The following is a 23064-nucleotide window of genomic DNA, read 5'->3' on the forward strand; positions in this document are numbered from 1 at the left end:
ACAAAAAATACAAAAATTAGCCAGGTGTGGTGGCAGGCACCTGTAATCCCAACTATTTGGGAGGCTGAGGCAGGAGAATTGCTTGAACCTGGGAGAAGGAGGTTGCAGCGAGCCGAGATCATGCCACTGCACTACAGCCTGGATGGACAGAGTGAGATTCTGTGGCAAAAAAAAAAAAAAAAGAAAAAGAAAAAGACAGTAAATGGGACAATGTAGATTCAGAACAAAAAATAGAAAGTTATGACAATCCTTAATGTGTATGCAACTAATAACAGAGCTTCAAGGAGAAATAGATAAAATGACAATTGTTGTTGACATCATCAGCTCTCCCCTCTCACGAACTGATAGATCAGCTATACAAAAAATCATGAGGAGTATGGAAGATTTAAGCAACACTATCAACATATCCTAATTTACATTTACAGAATAATTCATCCAACAACAGCAGATACACACTCTCAATTGCACATAGAACATATAGCAAGATAGAGACCCTATTTGGAAATGTAAAATGTTCTCAAAAGATTGAAATCAAACAAAGAATATTCTCTGATCATGCTGAAATTAAACTAGAAATCAATAACACCAAGATATATGACCAATCTGGTTTTTTTCGCTGCAAACTCCGCCTCTCGAGTTCAAGCAATTCTCCTGCCTCAGCCTCACAGGTAGCTGGGATTACGGGTGCCTGCCACCATGCCTGGCTAATTTTTTGTATTTTTTTAGTAGAGATGGGGTTTCACCATGTTGGCCAGGTTGGTCTTGAACTCCTGAGGTTAGGTGATCTGCCCACCTCAGCCTCTTAAAGTGCTGGGATTACAGGCGGGAGCCACAGGCCAGGCCTGAGCAATCTTTAAAAATTTAAAAATTAAAGAACATACTCCCAAATAACATGTAGCCAAATTTTAAAAACACACAAAGAAAATTAAAAAGTACTTTATTTTGTAAATAAATATTTTGAAAATGAAATTTTGTGAGATACAGTTATGGTTGATAAATTTATAACTCTAGATTCCTATATTAAAAAAACAAAATTCTCAAATCAGTGACCTAATATGCTGCAAAAAATATAAACAAGAAGAGCAAATTAAAACCCAAAGCCGGCAGAAAGAAGAATTATTAAATAAGAGCAGAAACAGATTATATTTAAATTAGAAAAACAAATAAGTGAAACCAGAAAAGGATCAATGAAATTGATAAACTTCTAGTCATACTGTTATTTTACAAAAGAAGAAAACACAAATTACCAATATTAAGAATGAAAGAGGTGTTACCAAAAAAGATCCAACAGATACTAAAACCATAAGGGACTATCATAAATAAAAATGTCAATAAATTTGATAACATAGATTAAATAAATTAAATAAATTTCTTGAAAGGACCAACTGATAAAATTCACAAGAGAAGAAATAAATACTCTAACATTTCCATATCTTTTAAAGAAATTGAGTTCAAAGTTTATAACCATATACAAAACTTAAAATCCAGTCCCAGATCACATTTATCATGAATTCTACAAAGTATTTAAGGAAGAAAAAATATACTTTGTACACTAATGTTACAAGAAAATAGAAGAAAGGAAAATATTTTTCAACTAATATTTTGAGTCCAGCATTACCTTGAAACAAAAGTCAGCAAGACATTTCAAAAAAGAGAAGAGGAAGATGAAAAATTGTAGACGAGTATTCCTTGCAACCTTACATGCAAAGGCCCTTAATTCAATATTAACAACTACTCCATATTGTACTGGTGGTGCAGGCCCATGAAATGAGTCCAATAAAACTAATCAAAAGCATGAAAATTGGAAAGTAAAAGATAAAAATATTTTTGATAGATAATAGAATAATCTATATAGAAAATCCCACGGAATCTACTTCATATTTTCAAGGTGGGTAAAAAGTTATAGAATGAACTTTTATTAAAATTAATTATAATATAGCAATCGGTTTCACACTCAACTGATATTTGATATATCTTCTGTTACATAAATTTATAATGAAATTAGTTTTCCCATAAATTGGTGGTGAAAATAACCTATATTGGTCAAATCACTTAATTTCCTGATGGTACACAATAGATCACATGAAATATATATTCATTTGCACTTGACAGTCCTCTTATAGGAACATTCCTCCTCTAGATACCCGTAAAGCTTTCTGCCTCACTTTCTCAAGTCTCATAGCAAATCTCACCTTTTCAAAGAAGCCTTTTTTCAAAAGAATGAGAACCTAAGTCACAGACTGGTAGAAAATATTTGCAAAAACCACATCCAATAAGGGATTGTTATTCAAAGTATGCAAAAACTCTTAAAATTCAAAAATAAGAAAACAAATTTAAAAATGGGCCAAAGACCTTAACAAACTCCTCATGAAAGAAGATTTACAGATGGAAAATAGGAGATGAAAAGATGATCTACATCATATGTCATCAGAAAAATGCAAATTAAAACACAATGAGATGAACACTACACACTTATTAGAATGGTCAAAATCCAAAATCCAACAATACCAAATGCTGACAGGGATGTGGAGCAACAAGAACTCTCATTCATTACTGATGGAAATGTAAAATGATACAGCCACTTTGGAAGATAGTTTGTCTTCTGACAAAACTAAATATACTTTTGCCATACAAACCAGGAATCATCCTCCGTGGTGTCTACTCAAGGGAGTTGAAAACTATTGTCCACAAAAAAGCCTGCACACAGATGTTTATAGCAGCTTTATTTATAATTTCAAAACTTGGAAGCAACCAAGATATCCTTCAGTAGTTGAATGGATAATAAAATGTAGTGTATCAATGCAATGGAATATTATTTTGTGCTAAAAATAAATGAATTGTCAAGCCACAAAAAAGGAAGACTCTTAGATGCATAATACTAACTAAAAGAAGCCAATATGAAAAGATTACATATTGTATGATTCTGACTATATGACATTCTGGAAAAGGTAAAACTGTGGAGACAGTAAAAACATCAGTAGTTCCCAGGGGTTGGGTGGTGGGAATGGTTAACTAGGTGGAACCCAGACAATTTTTAGGGCAATGAAACTCTTCTGTATGATACTGTAATGTTGCATGCATATTATTATGCATTTGTCCAAACCCATAGAATATAGAACACTAAGAGTGAACCCTAATGTGGACTATGGGCTTTGGGTGATAATGATGTGTCAATGTAGGATGATCAATTGTAGTAAATGTGCTGCTCTGGTGGAGGATGTTGATTAGGAAGGCTGTGCATGTGTGGGGACAGGGAGAATATGAAAAACATCTTAGTAGCTTCCTCTCAATTTTGCTGTGAATCTAAAACTGCTTTAAAAAATAAAGTCCTTGGTGGTTACTAGAGACTGAGAAGGGTATTGGGGAGTGGGAAAAGGAATGATTAATAGGTATAAAATATAATTAGATAGAATGAGTAAGATCTAGTATTTGATAGCACAACAGGATGACTACAGTCAACAATAATTTATTTTCAGTTAAAAAAATTTTAAAGAGTATAATTGGATTGTTGGCAGCATAAAGAAAGAATACCTGCTTGAGGTGATGGATACTCCATTTACCCTGAGATTATTATGCATTGTGAGCCTATATCAAGGTATCTCATGTACCACATAAATACATACTCCTAGCATGTACCCACACAAATAAAAAAGACTTGAATAAAAGAAATAACATAGAAAGGTTAATTTTTTATAAAAGGAAGGCCTCCCTTGGCCACCCTATCTAAAGCAACCCTTTCTTACCCTTTTCTAGTCTAATACTATCTCCTATTTTATTTTTAATTTTAAAGTATTCATTATTATCTGAATTGTGCACACATACAAACACAACTATAATATTTACTGTCTGACTGTTCCAATACATATAACTTTCTTGAGAGCAGAGTTGCACTTCTTTTGTTCACAGGTATATACTATTATCTAGAATATGGTGCACATTTGAAGCTCAACAAACCTTTAAGTTAGCCTATTAATAGTTTATCATATCTGGCATTTCTTTGTTCAATTATTCCTTTGTGTACTATTTATTTCCTTTCTAGAATGTAAACTTTTAAGAATAGTTGTCTTACTTACTGCTCTATCCCCAGATTTTACAACAGTTCACAGCACATAGGAGACCTTAATTATTGTTCTAAAATCATAGAAGGTATCTATGAATCCACATTTAAAATTAGGTAATGAATTTAGAATGTTTTTTTCTGAAACATCTATCTTAAATAGAAAATTATTTCTTGAGAGCATTATTTCTCTACTGAGATTCATAATTTTGGAAAGAAGCATTCATGGGTCTGTTAATCAGATTTTATGGACAGGAAAGGAGAAGTGTCACTTAGAACATAGAACTCCTGTCTAGAACTGGTGGAAGATAATGAAGTTCTACTATTGTGATAAGTAGCCCAATATCTTACTAATTTTCAAAGAATAAACGTTTCATTATTAGAAAATGTGCTTTGAGAAGTTTGGTAAAGTTTCTGAAGCCAATTCATGTTGAACATTATCAGCTTCAGTGAAGCATTTTCATAGTAGCTCTGGGTAAGTTTGTGTTTCTTCCTTCCTAATGTTATTCTAGTCTTTTTCAGGCTTTAGAAAAAGTGTTAAATTACTATGAGGATGGTGCATTATGCAATTCTGTTTCCTAAGAAAATATCAAAGATAGTCATGTCCACAGGGCGCCTTGAGAAAAACAGATTTTTATGTACTTTCCATTATCACTCCAAGCCTGTTTTACTCTATGCCTGAGGTCCATGGCTTTTAAAATTGACAGTTCCTTTAAAAAATGAACTGGTTAAGACAGTCAACCTCTGTTCTTGTATTTATAAAATAAATCTTTCTATGAAAGCCAGGTACATTCATATCTGTCATACATATCTCTCTGCACCTCCATGAGAAAAGTCTTGTGCTCCTCATGACTCCTTTAGTAAGAATTTTCACTTAATGTCATCTTATTTGCTTACACTTTTCCACCTCATTTTTTTTCTTTTCAGGAAGTTTATTTTTCACACTGTACTACCATAATTTCTAATAACTAAAATACTATTACCGTTTTATTTTCTTCTTCCCTGTTGATTAAGGGATAAGAACAAGAAAACACAGTTGATCCTCCATCAGCATTTTAAGGGTGCAAATTTTAAAATACATTGTCCTGACTCCCTTTTACAAGTTAGAGTACAAAAAAATGTTAAAAAGATAAGCAATTAAGACTTTGATCATTTCATTGTAACCATGTCATTCTTTATTAGTGTGCTTTGTAGATAATGGCTCAATTAAAAAACCTAGATTATTAAAACTGCTTGCCCAAAAAATACTATATTTAGTCATCTCTTTAAGAAATAATCTACAGATAACCCTTGACTTAAGATGGTTCAGTGTAATGATTGTTTAACTTTACAATGATATGAAAGTGATACACATTCAGTAGAAGCCACACTTCAATATAATATTCAATAAATTGCATGAGATATTTGGAATTCTATTATAAAATCAGCTTTGTGTTAGGTGGTTTTACCCAAATGAAGGCTAATATAAGTGTTCTGGGCACATGTGAGGTATAGTAAGCTGTGCTATAGTGTTTGGTGGGTTAGATGTACTAAGCATATTACTGACATATGATATGTTCACTTTAGGATGGATTTATGAAGATGTAACCCCATCATAAATTGAGGAGCATCTGTACAGGGTTTACTCATTAATAATATTTCAACAAACCTTCCTGCAAGTATCTGCTCCTTATTTTTGTCGTTATTTTTCTTCGTTTGCCAATACAACTAAATCAACCCATCATTTGGTGCTAGATAAAACCTTGAATTAGTGGCAATGATTTCTAAAAAGACTATTTCTACTAAGGCTTTACTCTCACACAGTTTAGAAATAATTGTCCTCTGTGATAAACATCAAGGATAGTCATTGCTTTTGAGGTTAAGGCTATAATAATAATCCTGAATGGCAACAACTCAAAACTTGGCTTTAAATCTCTGGAAATTCCTTATCTCTTCATGTTGTCCCCCTGTAGACCCTTTAGGGTCAGTGTACAAAGTCAATCCATGATGTGTGCGTGTGTGTGTGTGCAAGTGTGTGTTTGTGTCAGACATATGAAGCCAAGGTTTCTGTGGTTCTGAGTAAACATCTTCTGGCTTCAAGAAGCTAACTCTATAGCCACTCTGCAGAGTACTAAAAGATAGCATTTTAGCAATTGAAGTTATAATGCTTAAATCAAGGGAGAAATGCTAATAGGATAGGGATATTTACTGATAAGCTGTGGAAATAGATTGTCTATAAGATCAATTTTTTAAGATATTAATAAATACTTCATGTGGTTTGCTTTAGACACTTTTTTATTTCTCTTTCCATTTTCCCCTGCCCGTTTCAACTAATATATTTGTGAATGCATATGTGTATACTTGCATGACTTTTTTTTTTGGAAGTTAAATATTAGGTCAATTTCCAGTGTTCAAATGTCATCCAATTTTCTGAATCCTTCTGTCACAGGTTCTCTTTTATTAAGGTTGATTATTGATCAAATAGACTTGTCTCTTCTTATAATTACATCCCTATAGTTCTTTAGCTCTTTAATGACTTCCCTTCTTCATAACTGACAAAATAAGATTCCTCCTCTGTTTTCTTTTTTAAGAAGCTAATGTATCATTATCCCTGTAGGTTGAACTGATCAATTTCTCTGTTTGAAGATGTGTTTGGATACTCTCATTTTCCATACTAGTTTCAATCCTTCTTCTATTTATTGCTTGATGCCTAAGGAAAAGAAAGTTCTACATAAAATAACATTTAAGTAAGATAAGTTTCTCATTCAATAATTTTTAGTAGCTAAAATATGTCTTCCAGATTTTAACTTTTTCCTTAGTCTCTGACTCTGCCTTAAGGAGCAAAATGCTACAACACTTCCAAAGCAACTTCAAGAACTGTCAATGAAAATCAGAGGATAGGTGTTTAGAACATTTCCCTCATGCAAAAGTCAATTGATATGTGCCAATTGGAAATATAATAATGGTGCTAATAGCAGGCTGACTGATAAAGGACAAGAGCAGAATTAGGTAGCAATTGGAATCCAAAAGCCAGTGTGACTCCTATGTGAAATTCAGTGATATAATCAACAAATAAGTATTGAGTAGTATTTGAAGAACAGTAGGCTGCTCACTTAAACATAGGAAGTGGGAAAAAAATTGAACTTTTTTAGAAGTTTCACATTTGCAAGAGAATAGGAACTTAAAAGTAAAATTTTGCACTTTCAAATCCTGCCTAGTTTGCAAAGCCTTCTGAATTCTGCAGAAGGCTGAACTAAAATTTAAACCAACACCCACTGCTTGCCCCCAACCTCCCAGTTATGCTAAGAAATAAATTATCAGATGAATTTCCTGAATTCTTCTATCAATACTAGCCCAAATGCCACCACAACTAAAACAATAAAAATATGGACATTTAAGCTTTTGCAAAGTTCCATGAGTTTGAAAAAGACACCGCTTGGCTAGTGGGTAAATTTCTAAAACAATTTTTTTTTTGGTGCATCTTCAGTTTTCTTTTTTCTTCTAGGTTCCATTTGGTCACCTATTTCCTCTGTTTTTCTCACACTTTATACCTTTGTACTTGTTTCTTGGTTGGATCATATTTTTAAGTCTCTAACTGAAGAGGCCACCTGTGGATGGTGCCTACTGTCTGGTAACATTGCCATTGAAAATTCCCTGTTCTCTTGCATTAGGGTTTTATGCAATTTCCCCAGCCTCAATTTTTAAATTTCACACTGGCAAAATATAGACTTCCATGAGAATGGAAAGTATAGAAATTACTCAGGTTAATGGTGTGCAGCAATATGTTGTTTAAGAAAAAGAAATCGTAATCTATTTTGATTGTAGACAGACATTAATCCATCCTTATTTTCAGTGCAGTCATGGCCTGCCTTATTCATTGCGACTTTATGGTTGCCACCACATTCAATTAGCCTTCTAAAGGTCAGTCTAAGCCACCTCAGCCAGCGCACTGTTTCTTCTTGCTATTTTTTCTTTCTTCTCTCTTTTTTTTTCCCTTTGCCTCAGGATCCTCCAGAACTCCAACAGTCAGTTTTTAAACTTCCCTCACCAATATTCATGGACAATCTAGGAAGACTCTAATGGCAGAATTTATAAAGAAATTGTGAACAAAGGAAAGGTTACCTCCCTCAGTGCTTCTTTCTTCTACTAACAGAGAGCAGAGATGGTTCCACAATGTTATTACCACCCTCTCCGACCATTCCTCCTTTGTTCTTTACTTCAACATATGAGTCATTTGCATATTTATTCATTTTTTTATTCTTTGTAACCACTACATGATAGGCACAATACTATGTTTTAGGGATACACCAGTGAGCAAAAAATATGAGAAATTCCTTGCTTTTTTTAGGCATGCAGGTTGGCATGGGAAGATAGACATCAATAAAAGAATCACATGAATTAATATAAAATCACTCTGCGATAAATGCTGCAAAAATGATGCTACAACGGAGTAAACAGGGGAAACAAACCTGGTCATGGAAAACTACTGGGAACTGACAGTTGACCTGAATCTGAAGAAAGACAGAGAGTTAGCTAGGCCAGAAGAGAGAAAGCGATATGCATTGGGTTGAATAGCATCTCCCTAATTTATGTCTATAGAGAACCTTATGTGACGTTTTTTGAAAACAGTGTCTTTGGAAATGTAATCCATTTAAGATGAGGCCATAGTATATGAGAATGGGCTCTAATCCAAAAACCAGTGTCCTTATCATAAGAGGGAAATTTGAACACAAATATGCGAAGAGAGAAGATGATGTGAAGACATATAGAGAGAAGGCCACATGAAGGCTGAGGCCAAGATTGGATTCTTAGTCTCCAAGCCAAGGCATGCCAAGGACTGCTGGCAACAACCAGAGTCTAAGAGAAAGTCATGAGGAGGTTTCTCCCGCAGAGTCAGAAACTGGCCCAGGTGACAGATCATTATCCTCCAGAACTTTGAGAGAATAAATTTCTGTTGTTTTAAGCACTCAGTACTTAAACTCTGTAACTTTGTTAGGGCAGATCTAAAAAACTGATATTAGGTAGAAAGAGTTGGGAAAAAAAAAAAAACTAGAGGGAATATAAAAAGGCCCTATAGCTGCAGAGACTGTGGTGTCTGGAGTGGCGCATAATAGTGAAGAGCATAATTGACTGATCTCAGCTGCTCCTATATATAGTCTCTCCTTCATTCACTCTGAGATTACAGTTCTTACAGAGCACTCTTAGTCAATGAGAGATCATGACTAAAAATACAAAATTAGCCAGGCATGGTGGTGCAGGCCTGTAATCCCAGCAACTTGGGAGGCTGAGGCAGGAGAATCGCTTGAACCCGGGAGGCAGAGGTTGCGGTGAGCTGAGATCACACCATTGCACTCCAGCCTGGGCGACAAGAATGAAACTCCCGCTCAAAAAAAAAAAAAAAAAAAAAAAAAAAGAAAAGAAAAGAAAAGAAAAGAAAGAAAGAAAGTAGTTAGATGTCTGTTTGCAAGAAATTTATTTTAAATGTTGACAAATTAATTGGTGTAATAGGTGATGATAATGTCACAATAAACTAACAGGACTGTCTGAGTGGGGACTAATTGAATAAGCAGTGGTTTAATTAGTGAATATTTGTATATTATGACTACGTCTGTATGCATTTCAATTGTAGATTTGTGGAAAGGAGAATCAAGGTTACATAAAGTAAAAAGGAGGTGGTTAAACAGATGTTTTCCAGACTGAAGTTTTACTTAATATTTTTAAAATTACTAATATTTTTCCATTTGTTACAGTTCAAAAATGATTATTTTAAAACGTAAAAACATTTTCTTCCTATTTTGGAGTTGGCCAAAGACTCATAGAAATGACATTCTTTCAGATAACTGGATTTTAAACACCATGATCATAATCACTTTTGAAAAACAATATAGAAATTTTTTTAATGAAATCATATATAGATTTTTGAGGGTCTCAGAGAAATGTTTTAAAGAATATTTTATTATGTAATTTCGGCATTAGGCAGAACTTTGAAAAATTCTTTCCCGTTTCTCCTAGGATATAGACTAAAATCCTTACTGTATTGTAAAATGACATGCTTGCCTCTCCGTTCTCATCTCACACTTTTCTAGTCTTTGCTTTCTGCTCTTCAGAACAGCAATCTTTTTAAAATTTTCTCTTGTAGATCATGCTGTTTCTTGCAACAGGTTATTTGCACTGGCCAGTCCCTCCTCCCAGATTACATTTTCTCCACCCTTACCTTTACCTATTAATTTTTATTCATTCTCAAAATCTCAGTTTCAGTTTTATGTTCCTGGGAAGTCTTTTCTGACCATCAGCTTTTCAGTGCTTTCAGAGAACTAGATTTCTTTGCTTCATGGCAATACTTATTTATTAATGTAGTTATTTTATGAATGTCTTTTACACGGCACAGATTATAAGCATCATAAAATCAGAAAGCATAAGTTTATTGTTTCTGGCCATAACTCAATGCCTGGCAGGGTTCTGGCCTCATAGTAGGTATTCAATATACGTTATCACATAGATACAGAGAGATATTATGTGCAAAATAAAGTTAGTGGATGGGCTTCATTGAGTCAACGAGCTCATTAAATTTTATGCAGTTTTGTGAGGCTATATCAATAGTTTTTAGTAAATCCATGCTAGTGCCTTTACCCTAGCTTTGAGGAAAATTAAGATTCAAAAAATGTAAGATTCTTCTCAAAGTTATTAAGCCAATAATAAGAAAAGCTAGAGTTTAAATCTGGTCTTTCTGATTTCAATTCCAGGATTTAATTTACTGCACCATATTACATATCTTAACATTTATTCAAACAGCAATATTTTAAAAACACGTGGTATATACTACATACTATACTAAGTGCGAGGATTAAGAGAGAAAAAACAATTTCTAGATGCTATCCACAGAATGATGTTTACAGTGAAAAATGCATTCATTGCATACAAAATGATACCAAAATTAGAAATAATAGAATATTTGCAGCTCAGAATTTAGCAGCCCCAGAAAAAAACATACATACATACACATGTAAAATCATATATTATTTTCACAGAGCATCTTCGAATACTTCTATATTTTTCTGCAACAACCCTGTGAGTTGTTTATATAATGTAATTCCCCTCATTTTTAAAGTAAGGAACTTAAGATATTAGTAAGTTATTCAAAATTAAATATCTATTTAGGAGATATAAAAGTTTTAGTCAAGACTAGAAACTAGAACTCTTGGAGCTAAGTGTCCTGAAGTGGGCTTTTCTAAAAAGATTGACACCATTAAAGAAATAGTATCTTTGTGGTTTTGATTTGCATTTCTCTGATGGCCAGTGATGATGAGCATTTTTTCATGTGTCTGTTGGCTGTATGAATGTCTTCTTTTGAGAACTGTCTGTTCATATCCTTTGCCCACTTTTCGCTAGGGTTGTTTGTTTTTTTCTTGTAAATTTGTTTGAGTTCTTTGTAGGTTCTGGATATTAGCCCCTTGTCAGATGAGTAGATTGCAAAAATTTTCTCCCATTCTGTAGGTTGCCTGTTCAATCTGATGGTAGTTTCTTTTGCTGTGCAGAAGCTCTTTAGTTTAACCAGATTCCATTTGTCAATTTTGGCTTTTGTTGCCATTGCTTTTGGTGTTTTAGACATGAAGTCTTTGCCCATGCCTATGTCCTGAATGGTACTACCTAGGTTTTCCTCTAGGGTTTTTATGGTATTAGGTCTAACATTTAAGTCTCTAATCCATCTTGAATTAATTTTCGTATAAGGAGTAAGGAAAGGATCCAGTTTCAGCTTTCTACTTATGGCTAGCCAATTTTCCCAGCATCATTTAATAAATAGGGAATCCTTTCCCCATTTCTTGTTTCTCTCAGGTTTGTCAAAGATCAGATGGCTGTAGATGTGTGGTATTATTTCTGAGGACTCTGTTCTGTTCCATTGGTCTATATCTCTGTTTTGGTACCAGTACCATGCTGTTTAGGTTACTGTAGCCTTGTAGTATAGTTTGAAGTCAGGTAGCGTGATGCCTCCAGCTTTGTTCTTTTGACTTAGGATTGTCTTGGCAATGCAGGCTCTTTTTTGGTTCCATATGAACTTTAAAGCAGTTTTTTCAAATTCTGCGAAGAAAGTCATTGGTAGCTTGATGAGGATGGCATTGAATCTATAAATTACCTGGGGCAGTATGGCCATTTTCACGAAATCAAAACCACAATGAGATACCATCTCACACCAGTTAGAATGGCAATCATTAAAGGTCAGGAAACAACAGGTGCTGGAGAGGATGTGGAGAAATAGGAACACTTTTACACTGTTGGTGGGATTGTAAACTAGTTCAACCATTATGGAAAACAGTATGGCGATTCCTCAAGGATCTAGAACTAGATGTACCATATGACCCAGCCATCCCATTACTGGGTATATACCCAAAGGATTATAAATCATGCTGCTATAAAGACACATGCACACGTATGTTTATTGTGGCACTATTCACAATAGCAAAGACTTGGAATCAACCCAAATGTCTATCAGTGACAGACTGGATTAAGAAAATGTGGCACATATACATCATGGAATACTATGCAGCCATAAAAAAGGATGAGTTTGTGTCCTTTGTAGGGACATGGATGCAGCTGGAAACCATCATCCTCAGCAAACTATCGCAAGAAGAGAAAACCAAACACCGCATGTTCTCACTCATAGGTGGGAACTGAACAATGAGATCACTTGGACTCGGGAAGGGGAACATCACACACGGGGGCCTATCACGGGGAGGGGGGAGGGGGGAGGGATTGCATTGGGAGTTATACCTGATGTAAATGACGAGTTGATGGGTGCTGACGAGTTGATGGGTGCAGCACAGCAACAGGGCACAGGTATACATATGTAACAAACCTGCACATTATCCACATGTACCCTAGAACTTAAAGTATAATAAAAAAAAAATTTAAAAAATAAAAATAAATAAAAAAATAAAAAGAAATAGTATCTTAGGGTAATAGAAAAATTCAAGCTCCCAGGCTGCTAAATGAAGGATAATTTTCTCATTATAATAAAAAATGATGGTAATGATTATGATCTTTTCATATATTTTGTAATTATTCAGAATGACCTTTTGAATGTCATAACATAGAAAGTCTATTGTTAGTAGTGTATTTTTAATCATAATATTGCTGATCAATTGTGGATATGTTGATGTTTTGTCAACTGCAGTGTAGTGAGTGTGAAGAGAAATTTGGACATATGCTGAAGAACTCGTTTTCTTCTTGTAAATATCTAGGTAATATGGGTACTTTATTACTTTTTGAGGTTAAAAAAAAATCCAGTCTTAGACTGAGATAAAAGGGACAACTATGATATACCTGGTTCAATTCATATTATTTCACAGTCAAGCTTACTTCTGAGGTGCATCAGCAACCACCCACTTCTTCCTTGATTATTCAAATTCTACATGCTTTCAATGCATAAACTCATTCTTTTTTGAATGAGTATTCAATGAAGTATGCCAGCTCATACCAATCTGATCTCTTCCGTCTCAAATTTTTTGGGTCTATGCCAATGACCCTCAGTCTATTTTTACCTAAGAAATAATAGACATTTGCATTCATAATTTACTCTCTAGGCATACCCATATTATGATAATTCAAAAAAAATTTGCAGCAATATAAATATAAAGCAAATGGTTGCACAATATTTTCCAACATCACATGCATGAGTATTTACAAGATGAATAAATATTAATAGCCTTTCATGTTAAACATGAAAACCTTTAACATACTGTCTAACACTTAGATAGTACTTTCCATATGCCAGGAACTCTAAGTTATTTACTTCTCACAACATCTTGATAAGGCAGGAATATTACTGTCTCCATTTTACAGATGAGAGGATAAAAATACAAAGAGGTTAAATGAATTGCTCAAGAAAGCACAACTAGTAAATTGCAAAGCTAAAATTTGAATTCACGCACCCTAATCCAAAGAACTCTAAACCAATAATTGTTAAAGTTGTGTGCACAATTTCTAGATCTTACAAGCTGCAACTGCAACTCTTTTTTTCCAATCAGAAAACATACCAGATTGCAATTGAATGAAATATTGCTTTTTTAAGAAAAAGAGAAAAATATTCAAAACTTTAGAGAATTGAAACTTTTAGGAAAAGCAGATTTTTTAGGTATAGCTTGTAACTGATGTATTAATAAGTGTAAGTCCAACCAAAGCCACACTTTGTCAATTGATCATAAAGTATTTTACACTTTTCCTTAACAAGTAGTTAAGGCCTAACAGGGTTACTTGCTAAATTAGATTATAGAAATTATTTTTTTATACATCTCAGAATTCAACTGCAACAAATTGGTAAGAAACGTGATGGCACAGACTAGCATTTATGCTGCTCTTACTTGCCAATAATACTAAGGCAATTGCTGAGTAGACAGTAGGTGTTTAAGTGTTGAAAACTTTCTGACTTACCTTGTTAACTCTACCTAAGAAGGTAGTTTTTTAAACTTGCCTGCACATTACAATCAACAAGAAGGCTATTTAAAACACAAATATCAAGTGTCACCCTCCCTGAGATTCTGATTTAATTTGCCTTAGGTAGGTGTGCTCCTCAGCTGATTCCATTGTGCTGTGACGGCTAAGAACCATGCAAGTGATTACTTTGAGAGTAACGAACACTGTAGGAGTCATTAACTCTGGATGGAAGAAAGGAGTGGCACTAGAAAAGAGTAAGGAGAAGAAGAAAGGTAAAGAAAAAAGTCGTTCATTTATACCTTCATCCTTAAAGAACTCTTAAAATGAATTATGTTTTCTCCCTACAAAGGCTTTTTGCAATCATTTGCACTTGAGATTTTCATGTAGAGTGTATGCAGTTTCCACCTCCAGAATAGTCCTCCCAAACAATAATTTTAGATTTGAGATAATATTGGGAGAGGGTTTTACTTAGAATTAAAATCAAATTATCTTAGACCACATTTTCAAGAAAATTACATTCACTTGTTGGGTGTATGAAAGTATACGTCAATGAATAAAATTTGGTGGAATTATGGTCCTCAATCTTCAACTTTCTTTCTGTTGAAGCTGGGTTCTGATTACCATCCAACTCAGCCCTTTTAGAACAGGACCATTAGCCTTCAAAGTGATCCATTTGAAAAGATCAGTGTGAATACACACTGATCCAGACCTGAATTTGCTTCTACCAGCCCTATTCTCATATCCTCATATTACTAGAATATGTGACTCGTTTGCTGGGGTCAAATTTCTAATTTCAATTCACTCCCTAACTCTCCCACTGATAAATAAATTTCCTTATCAATTAACCTACATGTTTTACCCTTTGTTATTTCTTTGTTAGTGCTAAATATTACAAAGACTCTAAAAGTACTTTCACTTCTGGAAGCCACAAGTTATCACAGTTTCTTCTTACTCTCTATTGATGAAAAGGCTTTTTCTTTACCAATGTATGTTGAGTTCATTTAGAGACAAAATCTAATCCATAATCTATTCTGGAAATTTTGATAAATTTGCAAAAGAAAACCTATGAGTTATCCAGAAACCTATTTCCTTGTCTGTAACTTAGCAAAGTCTTACTGGTACGATGGCTTTGAGGCATAAAAGAAAGTTAAGTTTGTGCTTAGAGAAAATAAACTGAGTGACAGAATCAGAAAATCTATTCAATATATTTCATTTTCTGTTGAATATTTCTTTATTGGTAAACAATTCATTTTTTGACAGTTTTGATTTCATTTTTGAGCACATATGCTATTTGTTATTGTTTGTTACCCATGATTCTTTTTTTTTTCTGACATGTAAAAAATAAATTAAATTGTATAAACTAGAAAGAATTGATCTATTAAGCTATGAAGCAATCATTTCACTCTCATTTTTATTTCTCTCTTTTTTAAAAAATAGGTTTGTAATAAAGTGTGAAGATGCTATCCCTTAAAATTACAGTAATAGGCAAAACTTCCATCAAAATAATGTTAGGTTGAAAACACCATCTTCGGCGTTCTTATTTATAGATATTAAGTTTTTCCTCTTATGAACTTGATTTTTAATGAAATTTTCTTTAAATCTCAAGACTTGAGTTTTACAATACCATTTTTATCTTTTCCCTATCTAAGTGAAAGGGAATAATCAAAAAGAAGCGGTCCAATTTCAACAATAAAAATCTTGACAAATTCAATTTTGTCTTTTATTATCATAATTTATATATTTCAAACGTTTTGCAGGAAAAGTGTTATACAATTTTATTAATTTTTGTTCATTGTAACAATCTATGCATAAGTGTGTAAGTATGAAAGCTGATTATAAATTGATTTCACGACGGGCGCGGTGGCTCACGCCTGTAATCCCAGCACTTTGGGAGGCCGAGGCGGGCGGATCACAAGGTCAGGAGATCGAGACCACGGTGAAACCCCGTCTCTACTAAAAATACAAAAAATTAGCCGGGCGCGGTGGTGGGCGCCTGTAGTCCCAGCTACTCAGGAGGCTGAGGCAGGAGAATGGCGTAAACCCAGGAGGCGGAGCTTGCAGTGAGCCGAGATCGCGCCACTGCACTCCAGCCTGGGCGACAGAGCGAGACTCCGTCTCAAAAAACAAAACAAAACAAAAAAATAAATTGATTTCACTGTCAGCTGCCACAACACTTTGTGATCATTCCCAGCCTGTCTCAAATGTAATACGAGATATTTTTCAAAACAGCAAAACAAGGAAGTTCTTGCTTATTATTTCAAAGTTAAAAATTATTGTTGACATAGTCATATTGGTGAGAACAAAATATGAAAATATTAAGCAAATTTCTATTTGTGTTGTCATTTAATTAACATTATATGTCAATTATACTCATAAAGGATACTCTTCCATCCTTCTCCAATTTTTGTGCCAAAAAATGAAGAAAAGAAAACAAAACATACACAATAAGAGGTTAGGAGAGGAAAAGGAATGAATAAGCAGAGCACAAAGGATTTTTAGGGCAATAAAACTACTCTGTATGATACTATAATGTTGGGTACATGTCATCATGCATTTGTCCAAACCCACAAAATGTACAACACTAAGAGTCAACCCTAATGAAACTATAAACTTTGGATGATAATGACAAGTCAGTGTAGGTTCAGCAATTGTACCAAATGTACCACTCTGGTGGGGGATGTTGATAATGGAGGGAGCTATGTATGTATGTATAGGAGTAGGAAGTGTATGGGAAATAATTGTACCTTTTGTTGTAAACCTAAATCTTCTCTAAAAATAAAGTATATTAAAAGTATCAAACTTCTGCGTTCTCTATTCTGTTCCATTGGCCTATATGTATGTTTTCGTACCAGTTCTGTGCTATTTTGATTATGGTTGCTTTATAGTTTGAAGTTTGAAGTCAGGTAATATGATGCCTCTAGCTTTGCTCCTTTTGCTTAGAATTTATTTGGCTACTTGGGCTCTTTGGATCCATATGAGTTTCAGAATAGTATTTTCTAATTCTGTGAAAAGTAATGTTGGTAGTTTGATAAGAATAGCATTGAATCTGCACACCTACAACCATCTAATCTTCTATAAATGAGACAAAAATAAACAATGGGGAAAGGACTCCCTATTCAGTAAGTGGTGCTGGGATAACTGACTGTCCATATGCAGACGAATGAAACTAAACCCCAGCATTTTACCATATACATAAACTAACTCAAGATGGATTAAAGACTTAAATGTAAGACCCCAAACTACAAAAACTAGAAGAAAATGTAGGAAATACCCTTTCAACGTCAGCGTTGGCAAAGAATTTAGGGCTATGTCCTCAAAAGCAATTGCAACAAAACCAAAAGTTGACAAGTGAGAGCCCGTTAAACTGAAGAGCATCTGCACAGCAAAAGAACTTATCAACAGATAAATAGACAACCTGTAGAATGAGAGAAAATATTTGCAAACTATGCATCTGACAAAGGTCTAATATCTAAAATCTATAAGAAACAAACAAATCAACAACAGAAAAACAACCTCATTAAGAAGACATACAAGCAGCCAACAAACATGTAAGAAAATACTCATCATCACTAATCATCAGAGAAAGGCAAATCAAAACTACAATAAGATACTAATACCAGTCAGAATAGCTGTTATTAAAAAGCCAAAATAATAACAGATGAGACTGCAGAGAACAGGGAATGCTTAAACACTATTGGCGGGAACGTGAATTAGTTCACCTACTGTGGAAAGCACTCAGGAGATTTCTCAGAGAACTTAAAACAGAAGTACCATTCAACCCAGCAATTCCGTTACTGTGTATATACCCAAAGGAAAATAAATTGTCCTACCAAAAAGACACATGCACCCATATGTTCATCGCAGCACTAGTTACAATAGCAAAGGTATGGACTCAACGCAGGTTCTCATCAATGGTGAACTGGATTTTAAAATGTTGTACATACACACCATGGAAAACTACACAGCCATAAAACAGAATGAAATCATGTCCTTTGCAGCAACATGGATGCAGCTGGAGGCCATTATCCTAAGCAAATTAATGCAGAAATAGAAAACCAAACACTGCATATTCTCACTTATAAGTGGGAGCTAAACTTTGGGTACACATGGACATAAAGACAGCAACAATAGACACTAGGTACTAGGAGAAGGAGGAAAGGGGCAAGGATTGAACAACTACCTATTGAATACTATACTCACAACCTGGGTGACTGGTTCCATCATACCCCAGTCCTCAGCATCACACAATATACCCTTGTAACAAACCTCCACATGTATCCCCTGAATCTAAAATAAAAATGGAAAATAATATATATACAACTTCATTAAGAGAATGGAATGACAACCCATAGACTGGAAAGAAATCATTGTAAAATACATGTTGGTTAAAGGGCTGGTATCAAATTATAAAAATAACCCAAACTCAACAATAAGAAAACAAAGAACCCAATTTAAAACTGGGAGCAAGATTTTAAAAGATCTCACTTCACCAAGAACATACACAGACATAAAATAAGCATATAAAAAGATGTTCAACATCATATGTCATTAAAGAGTTGCAAATGAAAACAATAGTGAAATACTACTACACATCTTTTATAGTATTCTTGCTACAACAAAGATAGAACCTGAATGTAATCATGAGAAAACATCATATAAACCCGAATTGAGAAATATTCTACAAGATAACCTACTAATATTCTTCAAAAATGTCAAGGTTATGAAAGGCAAAGTAAGACAATAGAATTGTTAGAGATTGGAAGAGGCTGAAAGAACACAAGAAGTAAACGCAATATGGAATTCTAGACCTGATCCTGGTACAGAAAAGGACATCACATTGATAACACAAAATGCTGGTGAAAATGTAGAGCAACAGAAACTGAAGGTGATGTCAACCAGGTTTTATATTACAAAATCACTATTTTTTCCTCTACAAGTAATGAGTATCTTGGAAGAGATATTTGGGTATGTAAATATTCTACTTTTCCTCAAACCTTCACCCACTCCTTTTAGCAACCTTCAATATGTCTTGTATGCAACAGTCTTTATTGTGTTTTTCTAGTGGTGATTTCATCTGTCACTTGTTTCTTCTACGTTTATTAATTAGAATTCTTTTGTAAGGAAACATTCTCCTTCTTCTCTACTTATTTATTAAATTGTTTATTTACATCATGAATATTTACTTTATTCTAGAGGTTATGATCCAATACTATTATTTCTTTTATTGCTCAATTGTTCCATCTTTGCAATTAAGATCTCTTTTACATTGGCTCCTTTCTCCTTTCTGTGAGCCTCCAGCTTTTTTGAGTACTTACTGAGTTTCCAGCACTATAAGGTGCTCTGGATTCATCTTGCATTTTTCTTGCTCCAGTCTTGAAATAAACCATGACTACAAGGAGCCCTGGTTCCTTTAATTGGAGAATGATCAATAGAAACTGAGATCAGAGTGGGCGGTGTGTCCATTATTGGGGTGTCAATGGTTTTAGGCCCTCTAAAGACAGTACTAGAAGATTACATACACACACACACGTACACCCACACACTTCACGCACCCACATACATCTACATTGATCTATTTTCCTATCTATCAACTGTCTGTCTGAATATGTATTTTGCAAACTACAATTCACATTGATACTACTGATTCAGTCTCATACCACAAAGTTTATTCTCGCCTTTATCCTTTCCCTATGTGTAACTTCCTTTTCTCATAAAGAGAACTTGGCTTATGCACTTATATATTCTACCTTACTATACAAATAAAGTTGTTTTTGAATGGCCATTCATGACTGAACTTGAGTAGACCTAGTGAATTTCTCATAGCAGTATCCTTTTCTATCAATTCCCATTTATATGTCTTCCTTTTGATAGGGATGTCATTGAATTAATCATGCCCATAGTTTAGTTTCAGTATTCAACTTAAAGTATTCAGAACTTATATTTAAACTAAAATCCCCAAAGTGATGGTTCTCAGAGGTTGTATCAGTAAAAGTAAATCTCTGAGGAGGTACCTCATGTATTCACTTGTATAAGTAGTTGGGGTAATAAAATATGATTTGAAAGAAAGACCTATGAAATAAGACAAAATACATAATTTTAACTTTGTGTAACTGATTGTTTTGTATTACAGTCAATTACTCTATCACTTTCCTAAATAGTTCCTTTACGTCTCCTCTCCTCAAAGATTAAAAACCCACTTCACCATCTGTACTTTTGGTTGATGACCTTGCTTGAGATTCTCTGAGAAAGTAGATGTAATTTTTTAAAAAAATTACAAGTGTTCAAAACATCTACCCTCTAGCTGTGTACAGACTGTGGCTTCTCTCCTATTATCATTAGATGGATAGATAGATGGATGGATGGATGGATAGATAGACAGATAGATAGATAGATAGATAGATAGAGAGATAGACCAACAAAGCTCAACAACTTCCTCCATGACACTGATCCAGCAATTGTCCTCCTTGCAAACATAGTAACAATTTTCTCTCTTTACTGTGTAACCATTATCTCAATACAAACCTGTTAATGCTTTTATGTAATGTTTTATATATTTTATGAAATATTTTATATATTTTAAAAAACTGACCACAGCCTGATAAAACTACATAGACAATAAAAAGATCAGTTGCTGCCAGGGATTGGGGGAAAGGGAATGATAAATAAGTGGAGCACGGAGGATTTTACAGCAATGAGATTACTCTGTATGGTATTGTAATGTTGGATACATGCCATTACACATTTGTTCAAACTTGTACATTACAACCATAATGTAAACTAAGAACTCTGGAAAATAGCGATGTGCCAATGCAGATTCATCAATTGTAACAAATTACCATTCCTTTTTTTTTTTTTTTTTTTTTTTAAGAGGGAGTCTCGCTCTGTCGCCCAGGCTGGAGTGCAGCGGCTCCATCTTGGCTCGCTGCAAGCTCCGCCTCCTGGGTTCACGCCATTCTCCTGCTTCAGCCTCCCAAGTAGCTGGGATTCCAGGTGCCCACAACCATGCCCCGGCTATTTTGTATTTTTAGTAGAGACGGGGTTTCACCGTGTAAGCCAGGACGGTCTTTATCTCCTGACCTCATGATCCGCCTGCCTCGGCCTCCCAAAGTGCTGGGATTACAGGCGTGAGCCACTGCGCCCAGCCACAAATTACCATTCTAATAGGGAAAGTTGATAAACAAGGAGGATATGTACATGTATGAGAGGGTTGAGATGTGTATGAAAAATCTCTGTACTTTCCAGCTCTATTTCCTGTGAACTGAAAACTGCTTTAAATATAGTCTATTAAATAAATTAAAATCTGTCAATGTAAGAGTTCTCTCCAACTCCTTTTCTCCTCATAGTTCCACTGAAACTGTTCTTAACAAGGTCACAATCTCTACCCACACTGTTAAATATGACACACAATTCTAGTTCTCATCTTATTCTTTTTTTTTTTTTTTTAATAGCTTTGATGCTGTTTTTTATCACTCCCTTTTCCTAGAAACACTTCCTTCACTTGGCTGTCTGGACAGTAAACTCTTCCTAACTCATTCTCAGTTTCATTTCATGGTTCTTCCTCATTCTCCTAACTTAAATAAACCTTGGAATGCCCGAGGATTCAGTTCTTGGAAAATTTTATTTTCTTCTCATACTTGCTTTCTTGGTGGCCTCATTTAATCTTGTGCTTTCAGTACCGGATGTTTATAGATTGCAAATGTAAATCTACAACCTAAACTTTTCCCTGAATTTCAGACTTATAGCTACAATTGCCTACTTAACATATGACTCGGATGTCTAATGAGCATATCAAATTTAATACGCCAAACTGAATCGATCTTCTCTAAAACTCCTTGCACTTCTACACTCTTATGCAGCTCAGCAATTGGCTACCTTATCCTTTAATTGTTTAGTCCAAAAACCTTGAAGATATTCTTGCTTCCTTATTTTTTCACATCTTCCATCCGCTTCTTAAGCAAATACAGCTAGCTTTACTTTGCATCCAGAATTCGATCGTTTCCCATCACTTCTACTGTTGTGTCCCTGTACCAAGCTATGATAATCTCTAATTTGAAAGAGGTTTCTATCTTGACACTTTTTTTCACTGCAGTGTATTCTCAACATAATAGTTAGAGCAAGCCTCTTAAAAGGTAAATCATTCCTCTACTCAAATCCCTCTATTGTTTTCTGATTGTATGCAGAATAAATGCCAATTACATTAGTGACCTACAAGGTACCACACAATCTGACCCCTGCTTCTCTCTTGATCCTCTCTCTGACATTTGTTCCCTCACATAACATGCTCCAGTAGCAACAGTATTATTTTCATTTTTCTTTTTCTTTTTTTTTTTTTGAGACGGAGTCTCGCTTTGCGCCCAGGCTGGAGTGCAGTGGCCGGATCTCAGCTCACTGCAAGCTCCGCCTCCCGGGTTTACGCCATTCTCCTGCCTCAGCCTCCCGAGTAGCTGGGACTACAGGCGCCCGCCACCTCGCCCGGCTAGTTTTTTGTATTTTTAGTAGAGATGGGGTTTCACCGTGTTAGCCAGGATGGTCTCGATCTCCTGACCTCATGATCCGCCCGTCTCGGCCTCCCAAAGTGCTGGGATTACAGGCTTGAGCCA

General features: G+C 34.8%; 1 long non-coding RNA gene across 4 annotated transcripts in view; it reads left to right on the forward strand.

Moving 5' to 3' along the window:
* The window catches only part of LOC105477567 (uncharacterized), a 577843-nt gene that overhangs the window by 510150 nt on the left and 44629 nt on the right, over positions 1-23064 (forward strand). For all 4 annotated transcript variants that reach the window (XR_011620372.1, XR_011620369.1, XR_011620370.1 and 1 more), the window contains one exon: positions 14588-14736. This is a non-coding gene — a long non-coding RNA (uncharacterized lncRNA). The remainder of the gene's footprint in view (positions 1-14587; positions 14737-23064) is intronic.

The sequence above is a fragment of the Macaca nemestrina genome, chromosome 2 (assembly GCF_043159975.1).
Source record: "Macaca nemestrina isolate mMacNem1 chromosome 2, mMacNem.hap1, whole genome shotgun sequence".
Lineage (NCBI taxonomy): Eukaryota > Metazoa > Chordata > Mammalia > Primates > Cercopithecidae > Macaca > Macaca nemestrina.